The sequence below is a fragment of the Peromyscus maniculatus genome, chromosome 10 (genome assembly GCF_049852395.1).
Source record: "Peromyscus maniculatus bairdii isolate BWxNUB_F1_BW_parent chromosome 10, HU_Pman_BW_mat_3.1, whole genome shotgun sequence".
Lineage (NCBI taxonomy): Eukaryota > Metazoa > Chordata > Mammalia > Rodentia > Cricetidae > Peromyscus > Peromyscus maniculatus.
The window spans coordinates 25,389,548-25,399,310 of NC_134861.1; positions in this window are offsets into that span (position 1 = coordinate 25,389,548).

Sequence of the window (9,763 nt, forward strand, 5' to 3'; positions counted from 1 at the left end):
AGTTTCAGCCCACACACCTGAATTAAAATAATATACCATATTAATAGACTTAAAGACAGAAGAGTATGATCCTTCAATAGATACAGGAAAGACATTCGACAAAGCTCTAACTGCCTTGATGATAAAAAAAAAAAAACACTTTAGAAACTGGAACTAGAAAGAACTTATCTCAACATACTAAAGGCTATCTATGACACTCCTTAGCCAACATTATACCAAGTGGGGAAAACTCAAAGTATTTCCCCCAAACCAAGAGTAAAACAAAGGTGCCCACTTTCTACACGTTTATTAAATATAGAACTTGAAGTCTTAGCTAGAGCAATAAGACAAGAAAAGCAAATGCAAGGTATAAAAATGGAAAATGGCGGTGCACACCTTAATTCCCAGCAGTTAGTTGGGAGGCAGAGGCAGGCAAATCTCTGAGTTTCAGGCTAGCCTGGTCTACAGAGCAAGTTCAGGACAGCCAGGGCTACACAGAGAAACTCTGTCTAGAAAAACCAAATAAATAAATAATGAAAATTTAAAAATGAAATGCTGAAACCCAAAGAGAAAACATTCTAGGATATAGAAATCTAAACTTCTTCCCACTCCCAACATATTTTTATTAATTATTTTGGAATTTCATATAATGCTCCTCGATCACACTCACTTCTCATTCTCCCAGCCCCCCACCCTTACACCGCCCCTACCCCAAATATACACCAAATCTAACTTTCGTTGCCCCTATACTTATTGGAGTGTGGTCAAACTCCATGCTTTTTGTTGTTGTTGTTTGTTTTGTTTTGTTTTTTTTCCAGACAGGGTTTCTCTGTGTAGCTTTGGCACCTTTTCTGGAACTCACTCTGTAGCCCAGGCTGGTCTCGAACTCACAGAAATCCTCCTGCCTCTGCCTCCCGAGTGCTGGGATTAGGTGTGCGCCACCACCCACCCGGCCAAACTCCACGCTTTAGTGGCCAGCCCCTTAAAGAAAACTGAGTCCTTCCCCACCTCCCTGCCAGAAGCCGTCAACTGTGAGGAGCTACATTTCAGCATCTTTATCACAGTTTGTTGTTGTTTTGTTTGTCTTTTGGGTTTTCTAGACAGGGTTTCTCTGTGGGACGGTCCTGGCTGTCCTGGAACTCGCTCTGTAGAACAGGCTGGCCTCGAACTCACTGAGATCCCCCTGCCTCTGCCTCCCCAGTGCTGGGATTAAAGGCGTGCACCACCACGGCCCACTTATCACAGTTTTTAAGTACGCTCTTCAATAGCTTCCTGTCCGGACTGTTTCTTTTGGCGGAGGAGGAGGTAGTGGGAGAGGTTGTTGCAGAAGCCTTCAGTGTCTCTCCTGCTCAGTTACGAGTCTGCAGTCATGGATACCACTACAAAAGAAGCTTCCCTGCCCTGGCAGCACACACAGGTCATGAACTTCCGCATGGTTTGGGCAGCAGCTCAGTCAGGAGGTCAGTCTGGCCCCGCTCCGCCCCCAGCAGCACAGTGTGGACACCAGCATGACCTCCCGCGGCAGCAGAGACCACGGAAGTCTTTAGAGGAGACTTGTGAAAATGAACCATTCTTCATCTCTGTTTCTTCAGAGTCGAGATAGCGCAGCTGGGCAGCGTGTCTGGGGGCCAGATCTACTCGAGCCCCAGGATGCTGTGCACCACCTGCCCTCGCTGCTGGTGGCCCTGCGGCACCCCAGCACGAAGACCGTCGTGTTGGTGACCTATGGGCAGAGCCACGGCCCGCACTTTCCTCCCCGCAGCAGGGCAGGCAGCAGCGTGGGGCTCCACCTGCGACCCCACATGGTCCTTTGTCCAGCACCGCTGGGCTCGCGTACCTGTGGCTGCTGCAGAGTCTCGAGTTCAGCTTCTCACCACCGTGCAAGCCACTCCCTTCCGTCTTTGGCCATCCTTTTTTCCAATTCCATGAAACCACTTTTTAAAAGCATCTTCCCATTAGACCTGCCTTTTTTTTTTTTTTTTAAAGTTGTTCCAAAGATACTGTTCCGCAGGATCCTCCTTCACTGCCTCTCTCCCCAAGAAGCCTTGGTGGGTCTCTCCGGCTCCCCAGAGCGGCCCCACAGCCCAGTGAATACTGGAGGCCACTGCCATCTTGAGTCTGAGTTCAGCCAAGAAACTTCTGAGTTGGATTCCAGTAGCACAGGAAATGCCCCCCACGAATTAACAAATGGGATTGTGTAAAATTAAAAGCCTTCTTCACAGAGCTGGGGAGATGACTCACCAGTTAAGACCATCTGTTGCTCTCCCAGAAGACCTGGGTTCCTTTCCCAAAGACCACATGGTAGCTCACAACCATCCAGAACTCCAGTTCCAGGGGATCTAATTTCTACAGGAACCAGGTATGCACATGATACACATATGTCGATGCAGATAAAATACTCATACAAATAAGATAAATAAATCTGATAAAAACAAGAAACAAATCTGATTTCAAAAAGCCTTCTTCATGGCAAAAGGAATTGACAACAGAGTGTCCAGACACTAAATAAATTTAAGTTTACAAAATTTTAAGGGCTGGAAAGTTGGGTCAGCGCTTGAGAGCACTTGTCGCTCTTGCAGAGGACCTAGGTTTAATTCCCACACTCCCGTGGGAGCTCCTAACTGTCTATAACTCCAGCTCCTGGAGATCTGACACCCTCTTCTGACCTCTGCAAGCACCAGACATGTATGTAGTACACAGACATACATGCAGGGAAAACACTCATGCACATAAAATCATAAAATAAGTGATTTTTTTTTTTGGTTGTTCTTTTGAGATAGAGTCTCTCTGTGTAGCTTTGGCTGTCCTGGAACTCACTGTGTAGACCAAACTGGCCTTGAACTCAGAGATCTACAAAGATATGTGCCACCACAACCCTGCTAAATATCTAATTTTTAAAAATTAAAAATAGAACCACCATATGTCCCAGCATAGCTCTCTTGGACATATGCTCAAAGGACTCTAGATCTTGCCATAGACATGCACATCCTCATTTACTGAAGCTTTTTTTTCACAAAGGCTAGGAAATGCAATCAGCTTGGGTGTCTACCAACAATGGATGGATAATGAAACACAATGCATATACACAATGGAATGTTATACAGCTGTGAAAAAAATAAAATTATGAAATTTTTAGGAAGTTGAATGAACTGGAAAATTTACATTAAGTTTGGTTGACATAATGTTTTGAATGAGAAATATCCCCCATAGTCTCCGGTGTTTAAATACTTGTGGTAAACTAAACAGTTGGTGGCACTGTTTGGGAAGGTTTAGAAGGTGTGGCCTCACTGAAGAAAATACTTCCCTGGAAGTGGCTTTGAGGTTCACAAGACTTCCCCCGTTCCCTGTTTGCTTTCTGCTTCCTCTTCTGGCTGGAGATGTGAGCCCTCAGCTGTCTGCCACCGTGCCTTCCACCGGCTGCCATGGCACCTGCCTGATGGGCCCTTAACCCCTGATTCGTAAGCCCAGATAAACCCTTCCTTCAGTAAACTGCCTTGATTGGGGTTTCATCACAGCAATGGGAGAGCAATGAACACAGCAGCCCAAGCTCAGAAAGGCAAGCACCCCATGCGCTCCCCCAGTGTTGACCCTGGCTTCTAATCGTGAACTGTGTGTACTTGTGTGGGAGTAAGTGTGGGGAGAGGCCAGAAAACTAGAAAGGAGCCCATAGGATGGGGAGGAAAAAACGAGGAGCTGGGCGGAGGGCACCAGAACACACGATATGGAGGTATAACCGACAGTATTGGGGTAGAGGGTGAAGCAGGGTCAAGGGGCGGGAGATGAGGGGAAGGGAATGGGGGAGCAACAGAACTCATTATATATGAAAATTCTGTAAGGAAACTATTACTCTGCAGGCTAATTAAAAATAAATTAAATGTCAGGTGTGATGGCACGCTCCTTTATTCCCAGCAGTTGAGAGGCAGAGGCAGGCAGATATCTGTGAGTTCAAGGCCAGGCTGGTCTACATAGCAAGATCCAGGCTATCTAGGGCTACATAGTGATACCATCTCAAAAACAAAAATAACCATAAACCTTTTTGTTTTATTTTTTTAATTATTTATTTTTATTTTTTGCATTGGTGTTTGCTTTCATGAATGTCTGTGTGAGGGCGTCAGATCTTGGAGTTACAGACAGTTATGAGCTGCCATGTGGGTGCTGGGAATTGAACCTGAGTCCTTTGGATGAGCAGCCAGTGCTCTTAACCACTAAGCCATCTCTCCAGCCCTACAAACCTTTTTCTTTAAAAAAAACAAACAAACAACAACAACAACAAAAAAAAACTGGGTGTCAGTGGACCAGTGTTGGGGTTTAGCCCCAACCTATTGAAGGGTCTCTTCAAGAGGGGAGTGAGGAACTGAGAAATGCTAGATAGGAAATATAGAAGTAGATGAAGAAAAAAGATAGAGACACAGGATAGCTTCGGGAGGGACCCAGTCGCCTCGAGTTTATGTCTAGTGGGCTTTTTATACACTAGCAAGGAGAGGGCAAAAGACCTCCCCCTTTCAAGTTCAAAGCACAATGTACAGCCAAGTGTAGACCCTTCCAAACACCTGGTAACCACGCCCCATGGCACAGCATCTTGTGATTAGGCCTTGAAGTATAAGACACCTGGTAACCATGCCTTTGCACCCTGTTATACAGCCGTGGAGAGCAACATCAACTCTGACCCTCTGACCTTGAGTCAAACCACAAGTTGGAATCTTTGTGGACTCTCACAACCGGGCGTGCTGATTCCCACCTATAACCAAAGCATTCAGGAGGCTGAGGCAGATGGAGAGGCATGAGTTAGTCCAGGCTAGACTGCACAGTGGGTCTAGGTCAGCCTGGTCTACAGAATCAAAATAAGAGTCACGAGATCTATTGGCTCCTGTGACCTTGAGCAACCACAGTGTATTAGATTACGTACTAGCAGGCCAGGTGGGGAGTCTGTTAACCGGCGTCACCCTCCCTCCCGCTCCTAGGGCCTTTAATGACTATTATTTCACTCTCTGCATGGTTTTCATTTTATTAAAAATTTTTAGATTTTTATATTTCATTTCTATTAGTGTTCTTGCCTGTCTCCTGAATGTGTACCATGCACATGCCTGGAGCCCTGGAGGCCAGAAGAGAGCATTGGATCCACTGAACTGGAGTTACTCATGGTTGTGAGCCATCATTGGGTGATGGGAACTGAACATGGGTCCTCTGCAAGAGCAACAAGTGCTCTTAACTCCTGAGCCATGTCTCTAGCCCTTTAAAAAACTTTTCATGGCTGGGCTGTGGTGGCATACACATCTGTAACCCCAGCACTCGCGAGGCAGAGGCAGGTGGATCTCTGTGAGCTCGAGGCCAGCCTGGGCTACAGAGTGAGTTCGGGACAGACAGGGCTGTCATATAGAGAACCTCTGTCTCAAAATAAATAAATAAATAAAATTCACATTTATTTTGTATTCGTGTACATGTGTGCACAAATGTGTATGTCATGGGATGCATGTAACGGTCAGAAGACAACTTTCAGGAGTCAGTTTTCTCCTCCTACCATATGGGTACCAGGGATCAGTCAGATCATCATCTGCTAAGTCATCTCAAAGGCCTAAATGCATTTTAAACTTCTTGTAGCACAGTGTTCTCCAGACCCGCACAGTCCTGTGCTGAGGTTTCCAGCCCAGCCCCACCTTGAGAGCTACATGCCGCAGCTCTCCCTGAGACCAGGACAGCAGGACTTCCGCTCTGGAGGCAGGCGGTGCCAGCCGCTTCAACCTCCACAGGAAGAAGGTCCAGGACGTCTTCAGTTCTTGAAGATGAAGAGATGGAAATCTCTGGGAGAAAAGGGGATTGAGGATGGCTGCAGAGAAAGCCCACAGCATGGTGCATGAAGCAACAGCTCAGCAGCGGGCTAGCGGGTGTCACGTGACCACTCAAGCAGTTGGCAGAAAAAGAATCAGACCTTGCCAGAACCTCTGGGACCAGCATGGCCGACTGACTGTTCTTGGCTTGATTGTAATGACATTTCCACGCTACTGGCCTTGCAGTTTTGGCTGATCCCATCATGCATATATCATAACACACCCCTAAACTCCATGTGGGGATAGGAAGAAGGGAGTCGACACTCCTGGATGCTACACGCATTCTAGGAATTCCACCCCCACCCTCCTCTTAAGCTTGGCCGTTAGGTGAGCTGTGTGCAACCCCAGCCTCCAAGAAGTCTGGCATTCTGCTCTGAGTGTGCACTTCCGTCATGGAGGGCAAGCTGTCCCTCTGCTCCTCACTTTGTCTCGCCTCCGAATACCTCCCTGATGGTGACAAGAACCGCGAAGACTGGGCAAAGAACTTGGTCTCCTTACGTCACACTGCGACCTCCAGAGCTCTCGCCACCAGCCACACTCCACTCCAGATGTACCTGTCCAGCCTTTTGACATTGGTCATCCACAAACTCATAGTCAAGAATCACATGAGGGCTGGAGAGACGGCTCAGAGGTTAGGAGCGCTGGCTGCTCTTGCGGAGGACTCAGGTTCGATTCCCAGCACACTCACAGTGGCTCACAGCTGCCTGTAACTCCTGTTCCAGCTGTTCTGATGCCCTTTTCCGACCTCCACAGGGACCGGGCACATGTGGCAAAGAGACACACATGCAGGCAAAACATTCAAACAATAAAAATAAGATAAAAGGCCGGGCGGTGGTGGCGCACGCCTTTAATCCCAGCACTCGGGAGGCAGAGGCAGGCGGATCTCTGTGAGTTCGAGGCCAGCCTGGGCTACCAAGTGAGCTCCAGGAAAGGCGCAAAGCTACGCAGAGAAACCCTGTCTCGAAAAACCAAAAAAAAAAAAAAAAAAAAAAAAAAATAAGATAAAAATTTAAAAATTACATTATTGAGTTTAAAGCATGCATATAATGTTTTAAACAAATCTACAGTTTTGCACTGGACCACATTCGTTCCCAGCTCTCCCAGGCTGTGGCCCACAAGCTGTGGGTTGAACAGGCCAGGTAGAGCAGTGTGCCCTGCATTGATGGCTTCAGCTCTCAGCCAACATCCAGTTTCCACCTGGGAAATCGCCCTTCCCCCATGAACTAAGCTTAAGGGGTCTTTTTCTCAGATGGAGACTTGTTTGTGGAATTTGTTCCTCCTTTAATGAGTTCAAAGAGGCAAATTCCAGGCCAAGCATGGTGGCACATGCCTTTAATCCCAGCATTTGGAGACAGGGGCAGGCAGATCTCTGTCATTTTGAGGCCAGACTTTGTGTACACAGTGCATTCTAGTCCAGCCAGGGTCGAGAGAGAGAGGGAGAGAGAGAGAGAGAGAGAGAGAGAGAGAGAGAGAGAGAGAGAGAGAGAGAGAGAGAGAGAGAGGAATTGAGGCCCACTACCATTGGTGAAAATGGAGTGTGATTTATTTTGTTGTAAGGTGTGATGAAGAGGGCCTTCCATTAACCCAAGAGAAGCTGTTCCTGAGCAGCCTGTGGTTAGAGTAAGGGAAAGTTCTGGGTTAGCCTGGGCTACATAGCAAAACTCCATCTTTTTTTGTTTTTGTTTGCTTGTTTGTTTGTTTGTTTTGAGGCAGGGTTTCTCTGTGTAGCTTTGCGCCTTTCCTGGAACTTGCTTTGGAGACCAGACTGGCCTCGAACTCACAGAGATCCGCCTGCCTCTGCCTCCCAAGTGCTGGGATTAAAGGCGTGCGCCACCACTACCTGGCACAAAACTCCATCTTAATGATAATAATAAAGCTGAGTGCAGTCTGCCTACTTACAATCCCAGCTCTTGGGAGGTGGAGGCAGAAAGATCATCCTCAATTCCATAGTCAGTCAAAGACCAGCCTGTCTACAGGAGCCTTTGTTTAAAACCCAAAGTCTACAGAGAAAACACAACAAAGAAGTCATAACGTGGGCATGAAAGCTTATCATCTCCTCACTTGGGATTCTGAGGCAGGAGGATTGCTGGAAGTTGGAGACCAGACTGGACTACATAGTGAGTTCTAGGCCACCTTGGTCTAAAAGTAAGATCCAGTATAAAATAAATAAATAATGAAATAAATGGATGTGGATTCTCACTGTGGTTCTGAACCAGGAGGATGTTCCTGACACACACTCAGACACACAGTCCTGAGTGTGCTGTGTCAGAAGCAGACATGGTTGTCCTTCTGTGATGTGAGAATTTACTAAACAGCGATTTCCAAACTAAGCCAATTCCATTGCCTGTAGCCGGCCAAGCACCGCTGGTTTCACTTGACAGACAAAGTCATTGGCTGCCGCAGGTTCATTGATAACTGTCCACTCACAATAATCCTCAGGTCACACGCGACACTTTCCATGAGAATACCTACATTAGAGATCGGCAGCCAGAGAGTTCAGGAAGCTGTGAGGTTCACAGAGGCCTAACTGAAGGCAAGAGCAGACCAGGAGGCCACTGCAGAGGGTAGATTCGCTGTTGACCCAGAGCTGTGGGGGGTACAGAGCTTGGTTTAGACCAAGGCAGCTGGCTTAAGGCAAGGCACAAAGTCTGCAAGGTGCGGAGAGGGTCCAGAGAAACGGAAATGGAGCTGATCTGAAGGCCTGGGGACTGAGCTGGGGTTTGTCACCTGTCACCCACAGATCAGACAAATGTACCAGTCTGTCGGTGCCTCTGTCAGCTGGTGTCACCATGTCCCCTTGAAGGTGTCCCTTTTATAGGATCCAGGGAGAGGGGTGGCATCAGTCACTGGTCTGGTGTGTTTGATAAGTTTTTCTGTGCCCATGTGATTGTGTGTTCCTGATTCAATCTGATAAGTTGCCAGGAGGTAACAGTTTACTTATATAAGTTAGCTATGGTCTGTGCCACGGCTAGTGCTGGACAGAACGCGTTTGTGCATGCCAACAAGATGCAGAGCCATGCTCTTTCCGCATCTGCACTAGAAATGGAGCAAACTGCTCTTCTGAAAACAGAGCCACTTGAGGAGCAAGGCAAGCCTAAAAGCTACTGTTTTATGTAACAAGGAGTCTCAGAGCAGGCTGTAGACTAATCCTCACAAGTGCCCTCTGGGGGATCCGGATGCTCTGCACTCACCCATTAACTCTTTATGTGACCATTGGGGCCCAACCCAAATCAGCCTCTGGAGTCCCTCTGGATGCTCCGGCTGTCTTTAAAGCAGCTTCCTCAAATTCTGAACCCTAAGCACGCTCATGGTAGAATGTCACTCGGGGATTCAAAAGAGAGGCAGGAAACTCAAGGTGTACAAGGCTAGAACAACCATTAAGGAAGAGCTTGTTATTTTGTTTGAGATAGGGTCTTACATAGCCCAGGCTGGGCTCCAGTTCACTATGTAGCCCAGGATAACCTTGGATATCTGATTCTCCGGCCTCCACATCCTCAGCACTGGGATGACAGGTCTGTGCCACCAGGCCTGATTTATACAATATTAGGAACCTAGAACTTTGTATGTGCTAGGTAAGCATTCTACCAACAGAATTAGAGCCTCAGCCCACCAAGAGTTTTGATGGGTTAAAAAAAAAATCAAAGAACAGTACAGGGTGGTATAATTTGTTGATTTCGTTCTGGGGACTGAACCCAGGGCTCACTCATGCTAAGCATGCTTTCCCATTGAGCTACATTCCTAGCTCGGTGTCCTCAGTACATCACCATTTGTGTTGGAGGAAAAGACTATACATACATAAGCATGCGTATGGGTTTAGACAAAGATATCTAACAGTATGTTAGTGGCCAAGGTGGCAGAAAAACTAACTTCTTACTCTATTATTATGATTATGATTAGTAGTGATATTTAAGTGTGTAGGGTCTGGGCTGGAGTGCGTGTGTCTCTGTTGATACAATGCT